Source organism: Dromiciops gliroides, chromosome 6, assembly GCF_019393635.1.
Source record: "Dromiciops gliroides isolate mDroGli1 chromosome 6, mDroGli1.pri, whole genome shotgun sequence".
Classification (NCBI taxonomy): domain Eukaryota; kingdom Metazoa; phylum Chordata; class Mammalia; order Microbiotheria; family Microbiotheriidae; genus Dromiciops; species Dromiciops gliroides.
The window spans coordinates 176108125-176132710 of record NC_057866.1 but is presented as its reverse complement, the minus strand read 5'-3'; the positions used below and the strand labels follow the sequence as shown (position 1 = coordinate 176132710).

The window sequence follows — 24586 nt, the reverse complement described above, 5'->3', positions numbered from 1 at the left end:
CCCCATGACAATTGAATGGGCTCTAGGGTAGGAAACAACACAGAGAAAGGACAGGAGGACATGAGAATCCTAACTCCTCATTCTGTGAGATTTCTATTTTACTATCCTCTAGAAACTCAGCTCCATTATCAAAAAAGGAAGGTATAGGAAGGAGAACTGAAGACTAAAATTTGAGCCATTAGAGATAAGAGCCAAACTGCAATTACTAATGTGATTTACACATACTCCTAGGCAAGGAGAAATCAAAATCAATGGGTTCTGGATGATTATGTCTCTTCACTCTTTTTACGGCTAAACATTTTAAAAAGTACTCTATGAAATCTTTAGGAAACCCTCATAATACTTCATTTTCCGCACAAACTTCAATAGTTTCTTTTTTATTAAGCATTATTTGTGTACATGTGTTTATGTTTTACAGAGTATCCAGAGTTCTACTGGAGCTAGCTCTGTCTGGCAAGAGCCGATTGTTAAATTTCCAAGGTGATTATTTACACCTGGGAAATCCACAAGTGTTACAAATCAAGGCTTCATTTATTGTTTTGTTGATTGTCTAGACTTAAAGAAGTGGCAGAGAAAATGTTAATAATGCAGATTAAACTTAAAGATGTACTGTGGGTATATTTTTTCCCTTGGAGGGTTGGTTATTAAATATTTACCAACACACCACACAGAGAGTACCTCTTTTAAACCCTAACCAGATTGTAAACTTCCTAAGGACAGAATCTATGTCTAACTCATAATCCCTAGCTAAAAGTTGGACACTGCGATACACTCTGGGTTGGTCTTCCCTCTTTATATCTTTCCCCCTCCAGTCCACCATCCACTTAGCTGTTAAAGTGATCTTTATAAAGCACAGGTCTGACCATGACCTATACCTCCACGATCAAATAAAAAATGCTATGTTTGATGACATTCAAAATCCTTTACAACCTAACTCTGCCCTATGTTTCCATTCTTCTTACATCTTAGTACATTCCCTGTCCCTAATGTACTCTGCATTCCAGTGACATTGGCTTTCTACACCTCTCTTGACTCCGGGTATTTTCACATGTTGTCTATCCCCTATGCTTGGAGTTCTCTCCCTCTTCATCTTCATCTCCTGACTCTCCTTCAAGTACTAGCTAAAATTGCACCTTCAACAAGGAATCTTTCCCAATGCTACTTAATGCTAGCACATGCCCTCTATTGATTGCTGTCGATTTCTATGGTATAAACCTTGTCTGTACCTTGTTTGTTTTTGTGTTGTTTCCTCCATGAAATTGTGAACTCCTCAAGAGAGAGTTAGACTATTTTTTGCCTTTCTATGAATCCCCAGCACCAAATACAGTGCCTGCTACATAGTAGGTGCTTAATAAATAATTGCTTACTTGACATAATTCAAATGCCACTTTCTATATGAGGCATTCCTACAGCCTTTGGCTGTAAGGGTAAAATTACCTGGCATTTGCTCTATGTATGGGGTGTGTGTGTGTGTGTGTGTGTGTGTGTGAAAGCACATATGCATACACACATATATGTATGTCTAATATATACCAAATATATGTACATACATAGCATATACTAAATATGTGTATGTATGTGTAGAATTGGCATAAGGGAGTAGGGTAACATAAAGGGGAGGAGAGAATCCAAGATGGCTCCAGGCTTTGAACCTGAGTGGCTAGCAGAATGGTATCACAGTGAAGAGAAAGACCCAGTTTAGCAGAGATGATGTTTTGGGCATGTTGAGTTTGAGGAACCAGTAGACATCCATGAGTGCTATCCAACAGGCAGATAAAGGTGTATAGAAAAGCATGCATAAAAGATTAAGTTTAGATAGATAGATTTGGGATTTACTTACATAGATACACTAATTTGACCTATGGGAGAAGATGAGATCCCCACGGAGCACGCTGTGTAGAAGGAGAAAAGATTGCCCTTGACAACACACTCACTTGGGGAAAAAGCTGATGAACCAGTGAAGAACCTGAGAAGGAACAGTCAACTCATTGTGTGATCCTGTCCAAGTGACTTAACCTCTCTGGGACTCAGTTTGTAAAATGAGCAGGCTGCACTACCTGTCTGATTTCTAACATCCTGTTCTACTCCAAAATCAAAGATCCTATGATCTTGTATGTAAAAGCAAGGAAGGGATGTGTTATATGGATGCCCAGGAAAGAGAGTAAAAACCAGGGGGAGGAAGTTATTGTCTATCACATTTTGAAATCTCCAAGAGTGGAGACAGCCCTTGAAAACCCACTCGAAAGCCTTTATTTTCTCATAGCATTTATTTTCTCCTCCTCCATATGCTCACAGCTTAAAGTCCAAACTCCTTAGCTAAGCACTTCGGGGCCTCCACAATCTAGCAGTCTTCTACTCCAAACTTTTCTCCTGCCATTCATTCCCCTACAAGAAACTCAGCTCCAACCAAACTCTTCTCTGACTAGAATAAATAGAGCCTAGGAGCACAGAAGTCTCTGCTTTGGCTCTTGCGAGTCTGCCTATTTCGAACATCCTCATCTCCACCTCTCTTCAGTCCTAGTGTTAGGGCTAGTGTCCCTGTCTAGATGATAGGATCTAAGATATAGACACACAGAAGGTTGCTTAGAGGCTGTCTAACATGACCGTCCTCATTCTACAGAGAAGGTTCCAAGGATTAAGAGATTTGTCCATGCCACACAGACTGCTATCACAGGTGGGATTTGCATCCAGGTCTTTCTGATTCCATACATGTCAAGTTGTTGTTGTTGTCTGTCATTTTTGAAGAGGATCATGACATTAACCTGACTTGCAGTGCATTGGATTTAAGGGATACAGGGCTGTGCAAAGTCACCAACCTCCCTCTCTCCTCCAGAGCCATCTGGGTCTAGTGGCAAGACATACATCAGGACAACTGGAGATGGCCCTAGATGTTTAAGGCAATTGGGGTTAAATGACTTGCCCAGGGTCACACAGCTAGTAAGTGTCTAAGGTGAAATTCAAACTCAAATCAGCCCCACTTTGGTACCAGTGCTCTATCCACTGCACCATCTAGCTGTCCCCAAATGTTTACTACTGCTACAATGTGAGGTGGTATGATATATGAAACTATAAGCAAATTCCTTACTCAAACTGGCCCTTCAGTTTCATTGTCTGTCATATAGAGATAATAACCATTTTACAACTAACCTCCAAAAGTGGATGTGGAAAAATAAAAAGCATTTTGTAAACCATTAGGCATTAGAAAAATATGATCTATTATTCAAAGGCTGGCTGAAGCCCCACCTACTCCATTAAGCCATCTCAATGTAACTTGCCTCACAGTAGTCACCCCCTCTGCCCAGCTCCTACCACATCCACTGCCTGTTTTACTTAGATGTCTCAGAACATGTGCCAACTTAAGCTGTGCTTTATTTTTTTAATTTTATTAATTTTTTTTTTTTTAGTGAGGCAATTGGGGTTAAGTGACTTGCCCAGGGTCACACAGCTAGTAAGTGTTAAGTGTCTGAGGCCGGATTTGAACTCAGGTACTCCTGAATCCAGGGCCAGTGCTCTATCCCCTGTGCCACCTAGCTGTCCCAGCTGTGCTTTATTTTAACCCATCTATCCCAGGTCCCCAGATAGAATGCAAACACCTTTGAGGGTAAGAATACCCTCCCCAGTAGTCTCAACTATGAGAACAATATCTATTCTGCATATGACAGTAGGTCAATATTCATTATTATGAATTAAACTCTCCCATTAAAAGTAAGCAAGCAGAATATAGATCTTAGCAAATGAAAAAAAGTTTGTTATACAAAAAGGGGTAGCTTCTGGGATAGCCTATCTTGTTACTATCCCAGCTGCCCACTTTCTATTTTGAGGAAAGATGTTGTATTCAATGAGTATGAATATCAAATTAAATTCTCCCCCCCCATCTTAATGCCAGTATTGTTTATCTTAGAAGGAAAGAGCTGCTACTTGCAAATAAAGGGCCACCTCCCTAATATTTTCCCCCACTTGCTAACATGCTACAGCAGAATCATACATAGGTACTCACAAAACGTTCTTCAATGTTACATTTCTGTTATTTTTGGTTTGCTCATTTCTAAAGATAGAGAGGTCCATGTGCTTTATTTACTATACGTTCCGGTTCTTGATCCCCACTGAGTCATCGATTCATTCTTTTCTAGGCTAAACAACTTTCCCTATCCCACCACTACATTTTTAAGTGTTTCTCTTCATTGGAGAATCCCCAATCTCTCTTCACACACAGTTGCTACATTGATCAGTGGTGGTAACCAGATAGCATGGAATTCAACAGGATAAGGAAAGCTAGGGATGTGTCAGCATCCCATATCACTTCAACCCACATCACAATGTAAAGGGGGCAACCCCATTCTATCCCTCTGCCCTTAATTCTATTGAAGTGTATGTTATATACAACACAGTATTTTAAAAAAATATTTAAATAAATAATATAAATAAATAAATTTAAAATATTTAAATAACTTTGAAGTATAAACTTACATTTTAGAAGGTTAACAAAGTCATCTTACATGGAAACTAAAAGTACTTAGTAAATTTCATCAACTAAGCACAACACATTGTATACATTAGGTACTTAATCATTGTTGTTTGTCCTTCATTCTCAAAGAGGACCATGACATCAGGGTTTGCATTGAATTGGATTTAAGTGAAGGAGGACTTTGCAAGGTCACCAACCTCACTTTCTTCCCCAGAGCTAACTGGGTCCAGTGGCAAGATATACATCAAGATGATTGGAAATGGCTCCAGATGTTTAAGGCAACTGGGGTGAAGTGACTTGTCCATGTCACACAGCTAATAAGTATATGAAGTGAGATTTGAACTCAGGTCCTCCCAATTTCAGGGCCAGTGCTCTATCCACTGTGCCACTTAACTGCAACAGGTACTAAATTAATGCTTTGTTAAATTCAAGTGATGTGAATTCAAGTTACTGAGCACCAGATTGAGGTTCATTCTTAATAAATTCCACTAGGTGTGTCTTCTTATGTGAATAGGATGTCTCTAATCAATGAACCACTAGAAAGTTGGGGACACCAGAACCCACAAGAAAAAGAAGTGTTTTCTTTGAGACTAAAAGGGAAAATGTTATAATAAGCAAGTGATTGATAATAGCCGAAGTTACAAGCAAAAAGAGCTCAATATTCAGGTGTTTTATTTCTTTTAAATGTCCCTCGCTGCATTCTTCTAGAAGAACAATTCATTTATTGCGTGTCTTCCCATAATTCCCAAATAGGAGGTGATGTGTTTGGAGCAGTCACCTGTTCAGCTGACTGATGTTGGAGTAAGCCCATCATCCTATGGATGAAGACACTGAAATCTCTCCAAGGCCAAATAGGAGAATGGGTCCAGCCAAAGTACTGGTATGCATGTATAAAAGTCTCTTAAATAGAATAAGTTATACTTTGTCTGGCTCCTGCCTCTCCTCCATTATGCATCATATGATCATATGCATCAAACCCTTGCAGTCTCTAATCTAAACCATGTCACACTCCCTTTGCATGCCCTTGCCCTATCCTGCTGTAACCCCCCTCCTCTCTCTTTTCTCTCTTCTCTCTCTCTCTGAAAAAAACAAAAAACAAAAAAAAAACCCCACCACACACAAGGAGAATTTTGGGTTTTGACACTGCTTCCACCACTGGCCCATTTCAGCTTGTTGTCTTATCTGCCAATCAGCCATTTTTCAGTCATCTTCCTGGAGTCTCTCTGCCATCTTGGCTCTGCCTCCCCATTTTTCAGTCATCTTGTGAAACCATTTGGGTTCAAGAAAACCATTTGGGTTTTTTTTAGTAAAGACACTGTAGCAGTTTGCCATTTCCTTCTCCAGCTCATTTTATATATAAGGAAACTGAGGCAAACACAGTTAAGTGACTTGCCCAGGGTCACATAGCTCTCAAGTGTCTGAAGCCAGATTTGAGCAAGAAGATGAATCTTCCTGACTCCTGGCCTGATTTATCTGCTGTGCCACCTAGCTGCCTGTCATTATTTGACAATGAACTTCAAACAGTAATATGTGGTCCTTCACCATAGGGTAAGCTGATCACTTATTGATAATGTCACAATGATAATCTCTTTTTTTTTCTTTTTTTGTTTGTTTTGAGGGGCAATGAGGGTTAAGTGACTTGCCCAGGGTCACACAGCTAGTGTCAAGTGTCTGAGGCCAGATTTGAACTCAGGTCCTCCTGAATCCAGGGCCAGTGCTCAATCCACTGAGCCACCTAGATGCCCCCACAATGATAATCTCTTAAATTTTCCTGAAGTCTTCATTATTTTTGCTGTTTTGCTTCCCTTATCTGAAATGGAAGAAATTCAAATCCTTCTGAAATAATTTGCCTGGTGCAAAATCAAAATGGTTACTTGTAGGACTTATTTCTGCTTAGTGCTTATGAATCAATTGATAATTTTTTCTAGTCAAGTTGATGAGTACATAATTTTCTTTTGGGGGGGGCAGGGAGGGGCAATCAGGATTAAGGAGTTCATAAATGTTATTTATTTGTTTGTTTGTTTGTTTTGCCAGGTAATGAGGGTTAAGTGACTTGTCCAGGGTCAGACAGCTAGTAAGAAGTGTCAGTGTCTGAGGCTGGATTTGAACTCAGGTACTCCTGAATCCAAGGCCAATGCTTTATCCACTGCACCACCTAGCTGCCTCTAAGTTCATAATTTTCAAGGTAATCATTTCTTTTTCTTTTCCAATCTTCAGATCCTTTTAGGAATCCTATTAGGATCCTACATCTTTTTAAATTCCATTTTGTAACTTTTCATCCTATTTACAGGTGATGTACACATAAAGGTTGTCTCGAAGTGACTTGGGGAATGCTTTTAAATATTCCTAATAGCTGCATTTTTTTTTCTTTTTGCAGGGAATGGGGGGGGGGGGTTAAGTGACTTGCCCAGGGTCACACAGCTAGTAAGTGTCAAGTGTCTGAGGCAGGATTTGAACTCAGGTCCTCCCGAATCCAGGGCTGGTGCTTTATCCACTGTGCCACCTAGCTGCCCCCAATAGCTGCATTTTTAAAGTCAAAAGGACAAATGCCAGTGCGTAAACTGAGCAAAACAAGGCTTTTCTTCCTTCCCTTGTGCAACACTATTAAGACAAATATGGCAAACCAAGTGCCTGGTTATTATTTGGTTTTGTCCTTCTATCACCAAAACCTAACAATGGTTTGCATGTAATGTTTAATAAATGCTTGTTGAAATAAAATATAGTTAAGTTAAAGATTTTGAAATTAAAAAAAAAAAGATTTAAAAAAAATTGGTTTTGGGGAGTTCTGACCACCTAGGCACAAAACCCATTTAGATACAAAAGGCAATACATAAACATTTTGTTTGTGCTATACTTTCCCAATATAATATGTATTTCTATATACAAATAAAATTGATAAAGGATCTTAGATACAAAAGATATTTAATGGTCCAAGAAAAATAAATGTCACTACATGTGTTCCTGCTTTTCACAACCTAGAAAAAGGAAATTTTGGCTGCTTTATGTTAGCTTCTAATTCTTTAATCAAACGTTAGTGGTGCTTTTCCTGAAACAATTTTGTAAAAGATTGCTACAATACAGTTAACATCATTCTGGAAAATTATGCTACATATGTTAAAACAATGATTGGGTTAATCAGACCCTTTTCCCCTACTTTGGTTATTGCTTCTGATAGTGGAAAAGTGCTCCAAACTACAACTAGTGAAAAAAGCAAATGAGACCATTTTTCTTCACTAAAAGGATTATATTTATGAGGCCATATCATTTCATTCCATTTAAACAAACATTTATTACATGCCTAATAATACTTAAGTCCCTGCCCTAAAAAAAATTCTGCATAGCACTTGGGGTCACAACACATAAACACATAAAGCAAAAGAATATAAAGAGATTACAACTTTGTCAATTTGTGTATTAACTGTTGTTTGTCCTTCATTCTCAAAGAGGATCATGACATCAGGGTGATCTCCTGACTTTCCCTGAATTGGATTTAAGTGAGGGAGGGCTCTCCTCCAGAGCCATCTGGGTCCTGTGACAAGATATACATCAGGATAACTGGAGATGGCCCTGAATGTTTTAAGGCAACTGGGGTAAAGTGCCTTGTCTAGAGTCACATAGCTATTAAGTGTCTGAAGTGAGATTTGAACTCAGGTCATCCCAACTTCAAGGCCAGTGCTGTATCCATTGTGCCAGCCAACTGCCCCATTAACTGTTAGAAATCAGGGAAGGTATCATGGCAATGGTAATATTTTAGCTATTCTCTGAAGGAAGATTCTAAGGCAGACATGAGCAGAGAATATATTCTAGACATAAAGAATCTGTCAGGGCAAAGGTACAGATGTAGAAGATGGAAAGTTGTATAGAGGGAAGAGCTAGTAGGCATGGAAACTAATTGTTTTTCCTACTGCCTAAATCTAGAAGAGTGTTCACAACTATCTATAAAAAGAGAGCAGACAGTACTATGCAAATGGGGGGTGGTGGTGCTAAAGGTTAAGAACTTCAGAATGTCTACAACATGCCTCTCAAAGGTAAGAATACCCTTAGTATATTGGTTAAGAAGCACAAGAACAAATGCCTGTATTATAATTTTATACTATAATACTCTAAAGAATTAAGCCTATTAGTTTAGATTAAATCAGAATTTATTCAAGAGGCTACCAATGTAGTCATTGGTATTATCAATATATCAGGAAAGAAGAAATGTTGAAGGTTAATTAAGCCACTTAATAAATGCCCTCCTTGAACCAGGACTTATTTATATCTTAATCAGGATGGTAAATGTTTCATATAATTTAATCATTTTAATATCTGGTCAATGCCAAAAAAACTGAATCCACTTCAGCAGACATCTAGATGTTTTTTCCTTGTTATTGTGGAGGTATAGGTAGCTCGGGTTTTAGTTCTGCTCTCTTTAGTGGTGTAACCTTGAGAAAGTCATTTAAATTCTCTTAAGTCTGAGGTTGCTCTTCTATAAAAAGGGGCTAGTAATACCTGTCCTACCTTCAACAAGGATTATTTTATTTTATTTTTTTTTTTTTCAGGGCAATGAGGGATAAGTGACTTGCCCAGAGTCACACAGATAGTAAGTGTCAAGTGCCTGAGGCCGCATTTGAACTCAGGTCCTCCTGAATCCAGGGCTGGTGCTTTATCCACTGAACCACCTAGCTGCCCCTCAACAAGGATTAAGAGATTAGTCATGTTATTTTCAATTATATAAAATAATATGGTTCAGAAATAGACATAAACTTAAGACACTTTTAAAAAACTAAGTGAGTATATTACATTTCCATTCACTGGAAACATACTGTGTGAGAGTTTTTTTGGGTTTTGGAGGGTTGTGCGTGCACACGTGTGTGTGTGTGGGGGGGGAGTTCATCATTTTTTTTAGGGCTATAGAGGTTTTATTGACATAGAATTCTTAGTGATATTCTGTCTCACTACTTTAAGGCACTATACATTTTTCACGTCCAGAAAGTCTAAAAAAATCATTACTCCCACTTGACTCCCAACTTCTCCAGATGGAAATATACTGATTACTGAGAAAAATCAGAAGAGACGTTTCATTTTTTTAACAAACACTTCAAAAAGTAAGACTGTTCTGGCTGTACTTGCTATTTTCATCTATAAAAAGAGTGGGGATCAAAAGATTAAAATCCTCACAGGCTTTTTACAGTCACATTTATTACCCTGTCTCCCTAAGAGGCTTATGGTTATGGCCTGATATCATCAGACCATTAAGCACTTACTGTGAAAGGTTAGATTCTGACACCTTTAGTAAAATTAGTGGATCCCTCACCTAATGAAAAGTCACTGTACTTAGGGGCTTTCATTACAATTTGTAACTGATATGTGAAAATATGAAAAAATGTTTACTATGGAAGACTTAAATGGTTAATATCTTACCTAGATGGTTAATATCTTACCTATAACTAGGTTCCTATGAATAAAACCCACTAATTCAAATTGAAGTTTTCAGCATTACGGGGAAATTGGCTAATAGTTTAAGAGTTAATAATATGAAGTTTGGGCTTCTTAGTATTTAGGGTTTGGGGAGGGGGGAGAGATATGTAAACCAATTTTAGATGGTAAACCAATTAATATATTTCCCCGGTTGACAATTAGCTAGATTGTGCACAGCAAGACATTTCTTGAATTTAAGTGAATACAAAGCCAAAACAAAGTTAAGAAAAATTTAAGACCACCATTAAAAGATTACAAAAGGCAGTCTACCACCACCCCCCCCCCAACATAATATGCAACAGAAGACTAGAATAAAGTCACTGGCCATCATAGTCTTGCTCTGAATTTTAAAACGAACCTACATCTGGGTGAAAAACACTTTGCTCTCACACTGGTCATGTCAAATATTTTGTAAATATTTTTGTAATTTGTTGAAATTCTTGTCCTAAGGTTCTAGTTGCAAATTATACTACTGATATATTTTCATTTCACACTAAGGATCATATTTCCTTCTCTCTACCTGTCCTATGATTTCAGTTCTTTCTGGGGTAGAAACTACAAGGTGGTTCAGCAGCTGACACTATCCAGTGTCACAGACAAGGCATATTAAGTAGGAAGCGGTGCCACTGAGTGGTCATTATGACAATGCTTATGGGATATGACATAAAATTGGCTGTAATCCGACTGAAAATATAGTAACTTATGTACTACTCTAAATGGCAGGGACATCATAGCCCACATAGCTAAGCCAATCATTAACATACATAGATTATTAAAATTCCAATTGTTTTTTATTAATAATATTTTTGACAGTGTAGACTTATTTAGTAATAAAATGTACTCCTTGTCTATGAGGAACTTTTCTTTTTTTCTTTCTTTTAGGGGAGAGGACCTGAGTTCAAATCCAGCCTCAGACACTTGACATTTACTAGCTGTGTGACCCTGGGCAAGTCACTTAACCCATATTGCCCTGAAAAGAAAAAGAAAAAGAAAAAGAAAAAGAAAAGAAAAGAAAAGAAAGAGAATTGAGATTGAGAGAATAGGAGAAAGGAAGGGGCATTGATATTGACATTAAAATATATACTTCATCCCAAAAGGAAAGGCAGTCTAAGAATAAATGATTAAGTAGTTGGACTAGATGGAACAGAGGTTGTTGTTAAGAAACTAACAGGTAACAAGTGTTCTTTAATACAGAAGGGTCAGGTAGCTAAGGGCTTCAGAAAATACATCCACAAGTTGAGATTTGATGCGTTTGAAAATTATAAATTATTTCATGATTAGAGTGGCAAAGCTGAAACATAACCTGATGGAAGCAATTTGGAACCAGCTTTTTTTAAAAATCACTGTATAACTGGGTTTAGTGCTACCTGATCCAACTCCCCCAAAAAGGCTCTCATACTTAAACTGTTCAATAGAAAAGACAACAACAATCTTTAAAAGAAGTGTTTTAAAAGAAATAGCAATTGTGGGCCTGCAAGAGGCTAATTACACAACAACTACTGGACAAATGTAATTAGAAAGAAGAGGTAAAAAGATGGAATACATGATTGTCAGAGAACCCCTGGATGAAAGCAAGACAACTAAGGTAGGAGAGCAGAGTTTCAATGAGCACATAAGGAATCAAGCTGATTTGGGGGTATTTCTGCCTGTTTTAACTAGAAAGCATTTGAGGACAAAAACAGTTTTTCCCCCTCCTGTAATGGCTATGAATGGAAGCCTTGGCAAAATTTGCAACAATCCAGGTTCAGAAATATAAGAGATAACAAGTTCAAATAGGAAAAGTCACAATATGACTACAAGCAAAATACTTTGTTAACTACCAAAGGATTTTACAGATCAATTAAGGCACCATTATTTCCCTCAAGGAATGCTCATTCTATAAGGGGAAATACAGGAAAAAATTTTAAGTTTCTGAGCAGGGGTAAAAACACTGATCAAATACAAATAAATCAGTCATAGCCAAGTGTTTGATAAAGAATCACCCGCTATTCATGTGGGAAAAAATGCAGATGTGGGCTAGAGAATTGTACAATGTGGTGAACTATGACTGGCTAAATCACTGATTCCAAGGATAAATACATCAGTGGTTCCACATCAACCTAGACGAAGGTTTCTGGCTTGGCCATGAACTACTTTACATTTTTATCAATGACTTGGAAGAAAGTATAGATAGAATGTTCATCCAAGTTGAAAATGACCCAAAGAAAGGAGAGATAGATAATATACAAGATGACAGTAAGGATTTAAAGACCTTGACAATCCAGGAAACTGAACTGACTCCAACAAGATGAAATTTAATAGAGATAAATTTCAAGCCTTACACAGGTTCAATAAATAAATTTTACAAGCACAAGGGTGAGGCATGTTTAGAAATTTGTCTGAAAAAATCTAGGTGTTTTAGTGGATTTTTGAATCTATTCAATGAATCAACACTGTGATATGACAGCCCAAAAGGCTAATGTGATTATTCCCTACATAATGAAACACAGTTTTCAGGGAACAGGGACATGGTAGTCCTTTTATATAATCTGTCCTGGCCAGAGCATATTAAAAGTATTGCATTCACTTCTGACCACCATATTTTTGGATAGACAACCCCTGGGTATGACGATTAAAAATATGAGAGACATGGTTTCTGGGTGATTTAATCATTTTCCTAATAGGATGGCAGGTTATTAATAAAAGGAGGTCTAGTGGCCATCTCTCTCAGACCAAAGATCCCTAATGGCAGTGGGGTCTCGATCCATATACCCTTCCAACTGTAGGAAGTCCATCACATAGCAATCAAATCTAATTGGTTAACATGATTAGAGGGGGCTTATATTAAATTGAAGTATAAGGATAGTGACTCAGGTCACTCACCTCTTGGTAATGACATCAGAGAAAGAATGTAGAACCCATCCAAGCTGATGGGGGTACAATGGTTCTCACCTAAAACTGGTTCTTGGATCACGTAGCTAAGTCATTCACAATTCTTCATTGAATAATGCTGCTGTCACTGTGTACAGGTCTTCTGGTTTTGCTTACATCACTATACATCAGTTCACACACGTCTTTCCAAGTCTTTTTGAAATCATCTTTCTTGTCATTTCTTATAGCATAATAATATTCCATTAAAATCATATACCACAGCCTACTTAGACATTCCCTGATTGATGAGCATTCCTTTGATTTCCAATTCTTAGCCATCACAAAAAAGAGGTGCTATAAATATTTTTGTACAAGGAGGTCTTTTTCTCTTTGGGGGGGATGTCTTTGTGATATAAACCTAGCGGTGGTATTTTATAACCCTTAGGGCCTAGTTCCAAATTGCTCTCCAGAATGGTTGGATCAGTTCACAACTCCACCAACCGAAGATTTAAAGCTAAATTTATAAGCAAACATAAAAAATTATTTATGACAGTTCTACTTTCCCTGAGTTACACAGGGCCAAGCCAAGTGTTCACATTGGACCTATGCTAGGACTCTAGCATCTGAAAATTCACTTCACCTGTTTTCTCTGGGGTGTGTAAGACCACTTGTACCTCGAAATCTCTGGCCCTACAGAAGACATCATTTGGTGGCAGCTCCTGTAAATTCAGGCATAGGGGCCAAGAACAGAAAAGGAAGCATCTGCTATTAGGATAGCATTGCCAAGCTCATCCTACTAAATCATGGCAACTGTCACAGCAGCATGTAAGAACAAGGAGAAGGTGAAAGTTAGAAAGAAGATTCCAGAACTTTCACATGATAAAAAGGTCCTCAGATCAAAGTCCTGGCACGCGAGCCAAATTTAAAAAGGAGAAACTAATCTTTTATCAGAGGTCGCCAAACTCTGGCCAGCAACCTTTTTTGATATTGATCTGTGGAGCTAAGAATGCCTTTTAAAGTTGTAAGTAAAATTTTATTTTATCTAAAAATGTGAAAACCATTCTTAGCTTGCAGGCTGTACAAAACATGGCACTTGGCTAGAGTTTCCCAGCTCCACCCCTCCCACCCTCATTTTAAATGAAAGAAGAAAAAGCCATTTTCTGACAGTTGATCAGATATGTGGGAGGCAAAGGAATAGTGCCTGCATGATGCAACAAACTAATGCAGTCTATTTTTCACCAGCATCTTTATTCTAAGTGTCTGCATGTGCCTATTTGCTTCTCCTATCCTATCTCTGAGTATGGTAAAGAGCAGGCACCACGTTGGGTGGAGTGTATTTTGAGAAGCACAACATAGTGGTATGAACATGTGGATTTCCCAGTTTCTATATGGTGATGAAAACCAGTTCAAGATTACGAATAAAGGACTGGGTTTAGTCAGGAAGAACTAATCTTTCCCTATCTCTAACATATAATAGTTGTTTGCACATGTGAGAGAGAGAGAGAGAGAGAGAGAGAGAGAGAGAGAGAGAGAGAGAGAGAGAGAGAGGAGGGAGACAGGGGAGAGTAGACACTCTATTTAAAAAAAAAAATCTTAATGTGATCCACATTGAATCTACATGATGATTTCAAAGGAATTTTAAACAATGGAACACTAAGACAAAAAGACAGTGAAGATAGAGGACCAAGCGGAGAATCTTAGGTTTAGGGAAATGGAAGTAACACTGAAAGCTTATGTAGGTGGGATCTCTCAAAGGACCACTATTAAAATGATCAATACTAATTTTTTGGGTTTTTTTGTGGGGCAATGGGGGTTAAGTGACTTGCCCAGGGTCAGACAGCTAGTGTCAAACGTCTGAGGCTGGATTTGAACTCAGATCCTCCTGAATAAAAGGCCTGTGCTTACTGCACCACCTAGCTGCCCCGGCAATCAATACTATTTTTAGAAGACACTAAGACACCTCTTTCCCAACCTCTTACCCCATACTCCTGTCACTCAGACACACACACTCCGTCTTTCTCACTCCCACCCCCCAAAAACAACACCCAGAACCCAACACCAGAATACTATGAAGCATGGTTCACACCTCTTGGTAGAAAGGCGATGGCCTAGAGGTGAAGAATGAGATACATTTTCAGACAAGTTCAGTGTGTGAATTTGTTTTGCTTAACTGTATTTATTTGTCACAAAAGAGAAGAAACTTGGGTAGTGAGAGTAAGGGTCAAAAAGAAAAAGAAAAGTCAATGAAACATTAAAAAAACATAGAAGGAAGCAGAAGGAAATTCTGAAGAATAAACAAGCAGGGCATGGTTGGTACTATCATGTGAAACTGAAATATACTTTTTTTTTAAAGGTGCCTAACAGATCCATAGTTTTGTTTTTGTTTTTGTTTTATTTTTTGGTGAGGCAGTTGGGTTTAAGTGACTTGCTCAGGGTCACACAGCTAGTAAGTGTTAAGTGTCTGAGGCCAGATTTGAACTCAGGTCCTCCTGAATGCAGGGCCAGTGCTCTATCCACTAGATCCATAGTTTTATACACAATTCCTTTTTCTATTATTTGTATAAGGAAATATGTTGATGTTCATTAAGTTTTAAAGTGTTCTTGTAAAAAACTTTCAAAAAAAAGATACCCAAAAGTCTTTAAAATTCTACATACTAACCACAAGTCCAAATAAGACATAGTAATAAAAATTTTCAAGTTTTTCTTTTTCAACTTAGGATATCGGTGACAATAAAAGGATAAGAGAAATGGATATAAATGTTCATTTCCTCTGTTTAGCTTATGGTGCTACCTTAACAAAAACTTCAGACGACTAGGCAGCACAGTAGAGAGAATGCCAAACTTAAGAGTTAAGACATTACTGCCTTAGACATTGATTACTTATGCGACTTTCAGCAAGTTACTTAACCTCTCTCAGACTCAGTTTCCTTATCTGTAAAATAGTAATAATGATAGCACCTACCTCATAGGGTATTCTGAAGATCAAATGAGATAATATATGTAAAGAGTTTACTGCAAATTAAAACAACTATGAGATAGTTTATACTTTTAAGAATGGCTAGAATGATAGAAGAGTAAAAGTGACAAATGTTGGAGGGGATGTGGAAAATTTTGGACACTAATTCACTGTTGGTGAATCTGTGAGCTGATCCAACAATTTTGGAGAGCGATTTGGAATTATGCCCAAAGAGTTATAAAACTGCCTATACCCTTTGACCCAGTAATACCATTATTAAGTTTGTTTCCCAGATGATTAGGGAAAGAGGAAAAGAACCCATATTTTCTAAAATATTTATAGCAGCTCTCTTTGAGGTGGCAAAGAACTGGAAATTGCAAGGATGCCCATCAATCAGGGAATAGCTGAACAAGTTCTTGTATAGGATTGTGATGTAATACTATGCTGTATGAAATGAAGAGCTTGATAACTTTAGAAAAACATGGAAAGACTTTCATGAAATAATGAAGAATGAAATGAGCAGAGCCAAGAGAATGTTATGCACAGTAAGAGCAATATTGTTTTTTTGGTTTTTTTGGTTTTTTGGTGAGGCAATTGGAATTAAGTGACTTGCCCAGGGTCACACAGTTAGTGTCAAGTATCTGAGGCTGGATTTCAACTCAGGTCCTCCTGAATCCAGGGCCTGCTCTATCCACTGTACCACCTGACGGCCCCAGCAATATTGTTTCAAAAAAAACTCTCGGGTAGCTAGGTGGCGCAGTAGATAGAGCACCGGCCCTGGATTCAGGAGGACCTGAGTTGATATCCAGCCAAAGACACTTAACACTTACTAGCTGTGTGACCCTGGGCAAGTCACTTAACCCCAATTGCCTCACCAAAAAACAAACAAAAAAACTCTAAGCAAACAAATCATTTTATCTATTATAAATACACAAATTAACTACAAAGGACCTATAAAGGAAGATGCTATCTCTGTCCAGAGAAAGAACTGATAAATAGAAATATTTATAGTATGGTTTTACATATTTATACATATTTGTGTCTAAGGGGAGCCATTTCTAGGGCAAGGGGGAGGGGTAAAAAGGTTACATAATAACTTTATTATATATTTAAAAGGGAAATCAGATTGTACATAATAGAATTGTAGTTTCATGGTTGACCCCCTTTTTTTCTCTTCTATTTTGTTAAAGAAATACTTGTTTTATTTCTTAAGTTCAGATTTAAAAAAAAAAAAAGATTTAAAAAAAGACAATGGTCCAAAAAAGCTTACTTATTAGGACCATGAATTTAAAGTTGTAAGGGTCTAAAGGCCATCTAGTCCAACCCCCTTGCTTTAGAGATGAGTAAACTGAGGCCCTGAGAAGTGACTTGCCCAAGGTTAACAGAAGTCAAAAGGGCTAGTGCCTGAATTTGAATTTAATTTGACTCTCAAACTCCCATCCTTCTTACTGTACTACAAATAAAATGGGTTTAAAGTATAAGAATTTAGAATCAATTTTTTAAAATTCTGACAATAAAGATTGTTAACTATTGAAGAAGATATTGAAGAAAGTTGAAACATGATCTTTGGAAGACTGTTAAATATAAGACAAATTATTAGTTGTCTTGAAATTGTCAAAGTATGGCCATGTCTAAAGTCAGGAATATGAATGACCTTAAATGTCCCTTCTGAAAGTGTTACAATGAAAAAACCTATCAGACCTATTAAACATTAATATTTGTAATGTATGAAGAAAGACTTGAGGAAAGAAAAAAATGCAGAATCAAAGATTTTATTAACAAAGATCTGAACCAAGTGATAACTTAGCTTCCAGAATGAATGTCTTTTGTTCATTTTCCTCCCAACTAATCCTGTTTGATTACATTTATAGGAGTGCTGATTTTGAAATGATTAACTGTTTACCAGAGATTTTTAAAAAGACCCAGAAATGTCTTTCCTTTTCCTAAAAGACTTTTCTTAACCAAAAGTATTCAGAATAATGCAGATTCTTTGAAGAGAATATATGTAAACATACCACATACACTGAGAAGTTGAAAACAAATTTCTCATTCTATAACAAGGCAAAAAGGATGTAGAGTTTGCATACAAGGTTTCTTGGAAGGATTCCAAGAAAGGAGACTGGTGAGGTGACCTTGTCCTTGAGCAAAACAATGTAGCACATTGCCTGGTCTCAGGATTCCTTTTTTGCCAGTACATTAGAAATCTTGCCCCAAGAGACTGGTTTGTCTACATAGGAAATGTCTATCCCCAGACTGTTAGCTTCCCATTAGGCACAATAAAGTTTAGGTAAAGAAAAATCCATGGAGTCATGGCAGAAGGCACAAAACCCAAAAGACTATACTGTATCACTTACATTTCCAATCTAATTTTAGGTCAAGAAAAATAGATATTCTGGGTCTACACGCACACACACACACACACACACACACACACAAAGTTAACTTGTAATGAAGATACAAAGGATGCACTGGATACTATGTCAAATTGCCATAGTGAAAGAAAAAATTCTCGGGGGCAGCTAGGTGGCACAGTGGATAAAGCACTAGTCCTGGACTCAAAAGGACCTGAGTCCTCTTTTTTGCCCCACCAAAAAAGAAGAAGGAAGAAAGAAAGGAAGAAAGAAAGGAAGAAAGAAAGGAAGAAAGAAAGGAAGAAAGAAAGAAAGAAAGAAAGAAAGAAAGAAAGAAAGAAAGAAAGAAAGAAAGAAAGAAAGAAAGAAAGAAAGAAAGAAAGAAAGAAAGAAAGAAAGAAAGAAATACTTCTTAAATGTTATCCTACTACAATTGGGTTTTGATTACTATAAACCACTTGGGGGGCAGGAAGATGGGTTAAGGAGTAATGTAGGGGAGAGAACACTTGGCCAGGAATCAGGAAGACCCAAATTTAGATTTGGCCTCAGTCACTTACTAGCTTTGTCCAAGTCATTTAAACTTTGCCTTAGTTTTCTCAACTGTAAAATGAGGGTCATGATAGCACCTCCCCTACAGGATTGTTCTGAAGATCAAACAAGATAATAAAAGTGCTTCACACAATAAGTGGCACATGGTAAACATTTATTTCCTTCCACTCCTCCCACCCCAAGACATCTTCAAACCTCTATCCCTTCATTTTCCCAGCATTTTAAGCTTTAAATCATTAACTCTTTTACTCCACTGCCCATAAGTATGCATTCTAACAGCTTCAATGGCCCATCATTTTCCAATAAAAACCCACCACTCCAAAAAGTTGATCTCTTTCCTAGAACACTCCACGTTGATTCCTGGATCTCTATTGTGACTCAAACTCTTCTCTTAGCCTGGAATGTCCTTCCTATTCTCTAGCTGTATGAATCACTAATAAGAATAATCATGGAATCATAGATTAAAAGCCAAAAAAGAGATAAAAGTCATCTCAGCCAAACTCATTATTTTACATATGAAGAAACTGAAAGCCAGAGATGTGAATCATGTAGAAAAGCCAAGATTTTAACCCTGGTCCTTTTGGCTCCCAATTGTACCATACTGTCTTAAGTATTTATTGAGCATTCACTATATGCATAGCACTATCTCAGGTGATGCAGGGAATATGAAAGAAGTTGTAATGCCAGTGGAAAAGACAAGATACATGCACTCCATTTAGAGAGTGTGTATATACTACACTATGTAACACACAAAAGAGATTCAGAGAAAGGAGAGGTATCAGTATGGAAAGGAGTAGATAGAAAATACTTCACAAATAAGGAAAGTCTTGTGCTGAATTTTGAAGGATGGGTAAGATTTAAATAGAGAAACAGAGAATTAAAGGGTATTTTGGGGTTTGAACAAGAGGATTCATCATGGAGTTTTAGCAGGAAAGGAAAGAGTAATGAATTTGAAGACAGAAGACCTGAATTTGAAGCAGGAATCTGAAATTTATGTCCTTTGTGACCTTGGGAAACCTCTCTGGGCCTGTTTCCTCACCTGAAAAATAAAGCAATTGGACTAAATGATTTTATTTCAAGATAGGTAGGATAGGACCAGATTATGGAGGGCCTTGAAAAATGAGCTAAAGCAGTTTAGACTGGATATGGTAGTTACAACGTAATAAAGTGAAATAATGGAAATATTTTTGGGTCATAAGTCTGGCAGCAAAATGGAGGATTTTCTGGTGATTCAATTGCCAATAGGTAAACTAATTAAGATACCTGAAATAATTTAAATATGAAATGAAGAGAGTCCTACTAGAATGGAAACAATAGGAATTAAGAGAAAAGACAGAATCATCAGAATATTATAAAGGAAGAAACAACAAGATTTGGCATCAGTTTCTTTTACATGGTAGACGAAAGGTAGGAGAGTCAAACTTTATTTGGCATATTTGAGCTTAGGAGACTAGAAAAGTAATGGGAAAGGGGGCAGCTAGGTGACACAGTGGATAAAGCACCAGCCCTGGATTCAGGAGGACCTGAGTTCAAATTTGACCTTGGACACTTGACACTTACTAGCTGTGTGACCCTGGGCAAGTCTGGGGGGCTTGGGGGAAGGAAGAGGAGTAAACTTTGGTTTAAATAAACAGGATGAGTTTTAAATGCCTGAAATACCTTCTCTCCTCCTTCCCTGTAGGATTTTTATCTATCATTTCAGGTCCAATTTAACTATTTCCACCTTAATCACCTTAATCAACCAAAAATCATTTCTTAAGAACCTACTGTGTATCAGGTACAATGCTAGGAAGAAGAGATACAAATATAAAAAACAATGAAATAATCCAAGAGCTTCCTTGAAGTTTTCTCTAATCCTCCCTGACAGGCATATGGCTTTTTAAAAGCCTTTCTCATATGCTTATGTGTCTAATTTTGTTATCGTTATCTGGGTATATAGATTAGTCCCATTTTAGATTTTAAGCTCCTGCATACCTGGAGTCTTTTTTGAACTTTGCATCTAACAAGCGCCTACCTAGCAGAATGTTCTGAATATGGTGGACCCTCAAGAAATTCTTCATGAATTGAATTCATGATTGACCATCAAAGTGAGAATTTTTTTTCTGGGAAATTGATATAAAGTTCAGATACAGAGGTTGATATTTGGGAAGTATCTGTTTAAAGTCATGAGACATGAACTTACAAAATTACCATAAACTAAGATTAGCAAAAAGCTTTGAGGATTTGGAAAAGAGCTACAATTTACAAGTATTGATGCTGGTGAATGTGAGCAAAGGAAGAGAGAGAACCAGCAATCCCAGAGATAAGAGAAACAAGAATGCTCCCCTTCATGGAAACCAATGCCTTGGCAGAGAGGCCAAGGAAGAGGAAACCTAAGATAAGACCACTGAATTTGGCAAGAAGACCATTGGTGGCCACAGTGAGAGAAGGATGGTAAAGGAAAGAGAAGCCATACTACATAGGAGACTAAGACTAGAACGCAAAGAAGGATACCAAATAAACATCTCACATCTGGGGATCTTGTCAGGGACAAGAGATTATGCTATAATGAGAAAGGGTAAAGCCAAAGTGGTATGCATGTGTGTGAATGCATTTGTGTGTTTTAAAGATGGAGGCAACATAAGCATTAAACTGACAAAGCTCACTCATCTCTTCATTAAAATTAAGCTCCTTGAATGCTGGGATGCCTCCCCTCTCTATTTTGTCTTTCTTTGTATTCCCAGCACTTAACACAGTGCCCTTCATGTAGTAAGTGTTTATTAAATTTTTTCTGACTGAATGTCCAAAGCCTAGCATATAAGCCTGGCATACAGCGGGTATTTAATAAATTCTTTTCCATTCATCTATGTGTTAATCCATGCACAAGTCAGCTCGACTGTAACTCTGAGGGCCACCTACCATTTTGTGTACCAGATGTGTGAGGGATAATGATGCTCACATGCTCTACACTAATGGTGTCATACAGGTTAAATCAAAGATTGTTAACTCAAACAGAACTTTTTATTTTGAGAAGTCATACTCCAGAAGTTGATACTAGCTGGAGGAAATGGCTGACTAACATGCTGATGATAAAAGTTCTCAGTGTTAATTAACCAGATTATATCTTGTTTTAATTGGATCAGATCTTGCCAAGCGAGCAAGTTATTCTCTGCATTTAAATAAGTTATCTTCTAAGGCACACTATCCATATGGTAGTTAGTGACCACTTTGTATATGTGAGATAGTACACTAGATAATCAAAGCAATTGTGGGCTAAATGAATAAAGGAGTTTCTAGAAATACAATACTTTACAAGTAAAAGACTTCTGGTGGTAGGATTAACAAATTACCTTAGTAATAGAGGTACACATTGCAGAACTATATCAATACCATAGTTTTTAAAAAATTATTACTTGTTGCTCAAAAAAGTTTCATGTACATGTATTTTAAAAGTGTCCCTCCAAGTATAATACACGACATTCCCATAATAAGTTTGTAATTAACTTATAATATTTACCAGAAACATTAGGAAAGGGCAAAAACAAGGCATAATCTGAGATGATAAAATAGTGGATAGTAACAGGCCTGAAAACCAGGAAAATCAGTATTCAAGTTCAATCTCAGATGCGTAATAGTTGTATAAACTCCTGGGAAAGTCATTTGACTTCTCAGTATTCTAGGTAACTCTACATTCTAGACCCTATTCCTATTGGTAGGGTTTTCTAGCAAATTTTATTTTTTTTCTAATGTGAATAATAACAAACCATGAATACCCAAGTGGAAAACTCACAAAAATAGTGTCAAAAGGACCTAAATTCATTTCTGAAAACTATCACCTCTGACATCATTTACCAGTTCAGAAATCAACCAATAATAAATCACACCTCTGAAAAATACAAAAGATACAAGTTGTAAAACATAACAGTGACTTTCTCCATACCAGTTTCAACTTATTGTGGTCGGCCTAACAAATAAAATGGGAATTTGGGGGGAGTTTTGCGAAAGCTGCAGATGATGTGCAACAGTCAGCAGACAACACAGAGCCTGTGACCAAATACTTAACCCAAATTTTACAATAAGGTACTGCAAAAGAAAAAGAAAAAAATCAGACTACTTCTCTGGTACAAAGGGAAGGTCAAAAAATTTTACATGGATTTTCCAGATCATGGGTGCACTATGCCTCTAACCCCAGAGATGTGGAAAGGATAAATGTATTATAATTGAGGGAATGGGATTGAGATAAAAATAGATTTGGACCTGACTTGTTCTTTCATTGCTTTGGGAACTTCTGATGAAGAATCTCCCTCTGCCAAAGCAGATCAACCAATGTTATCTGCAACTTAAAAGTTTTGAGAGTTGCCCGGGGCACTGAGCTTTGAAGTGCTTGCTCAGGATCACAAAGCCACTTTATACTAGAGATACAGCTTGAACTCATGCCTTTCTGATTCCTGGACCAGCTCTCTCTCTCTCTACTATGCCACATGCTGCCTTCTTTCTCTACAGAAGTCTAGAAGAATTCTGCAAATTTTAATTCTTGCTTTTAGAGCACATCAATTAAAATACTCTTCATTGTTAGAAAAGGAGGCAAGGCTACACAAGAAGGGCAGCAGTGTTCATTTTTTAAAGTAATACACAAACACCCCTCTACCACAGGTCTGAAAAAGGAGACACTAATTTGATTTGTATAATATTTCCTTGAAGTTTTCTTCTGTGTAACTCCATACCTTTATCACTACTTTAAAATGCCTGCATCAACTGAACCCTAAATGTTAAAAAATCAAATGGCTATTTAGCAAATAAGCTTAGGGGAGTGAGAGCTCAATTAGTAGTAGTATCTATGCTACTACTTTATAAAGCTTTCAACTTATTAAATGGTAATGCATTTAATAATTAAAATACTTCAAAAATTATTTCAAAATACCAAACTGAATGAGATTGTTAGTCATTTCTTTATTTTGTACAACATGTGCACTTGATACTAAAAAATACAACTGTTAGAGGTGTTTGGTAACAAATCTATCTTTATATTTATCATTTTCCCAATGCCATTTCTTCTTTCTTCCCCTCTCCCCCCACATATAATATGGTTTCAATAAAACAGAAATTAAATCCCTTTTTTTTTCCCAAGAAGGAATTGTAAAGGGGGAAAAAATATCACCACTTAAACTTTGTTTTTATGGTTTACCTCATATTAACATTCTTACTGACACCTAGTAAAAGCTAAGATTGACAAGGAACTCTCTGCCATATGATAAAACTATATGCTTTTAGAGTCTTTCTTTCAATTAATTCCACAAGTCTTAGCCATGTATCTCCCGATATAAAGGAACTTTTTTACTTCAGGAAAAGTTTCTTAGTACTATATATATCCTTCTACTACCTCAATTCTATGATATGTAAAATATAATTCCCATGTTGAATTGACATCTATACTTTTGTGAAGGAAGTGCTTTTTAAACCTTTAAGCACCATAAGGATGTGAACTAAAACTATAATTGCAATAAAATGCTACAGTTTAATGATAAATGAATTTCAAGAATAATCAGACACTATCACCTAAAGGGCTTAGAATATGCTTCAAATTTTGTGATGTAAATCAGCCAAATTGGAAAGGTGTAATGAACTTTCAAAATGCTTTTATATAAGTAACAAAACGAAGCTACATTCTTGACACTTGAGGCCAAGACTTGGTGTTAGGCTTATGAATGTATTTCTCACAAACAACACTAACTGCCTCCTGGGATTACAACATGACAGAGGTGTAGCTGACTCATGGGATCAATTAGAAAGCACCAGTACTTCTGGCATTTTTTCCCTAGCATTTTCAGTGCACACACTTTTAATGTATATCAAATCATCATATGTATCTCATTAATATATTTATTGCTAAAGCCCTCTTTCACACAAAGTTACATCTTAGGTCTACACCATGAAAGCTTATTCTCAGCAACACATCTCTTGGCATGTCACGCTACT

At 37.1% G+C, this 24586-nt stretch overlaps 1 protein-coding gene across 10 annotated transcripts in view; it reads right to left on the bottom strand.

Annotated features, from left to right (window-relative positions):
- The window catches only part of RAPGEF2 (Rap guanine nucleotide exchange factor 2), a 341360-nt gene that overhangs the window by 99910 nt on the left and 216864 nt on the right, over positions 1–24586 (bottom strand). The window lies entirely within an intron of this gene.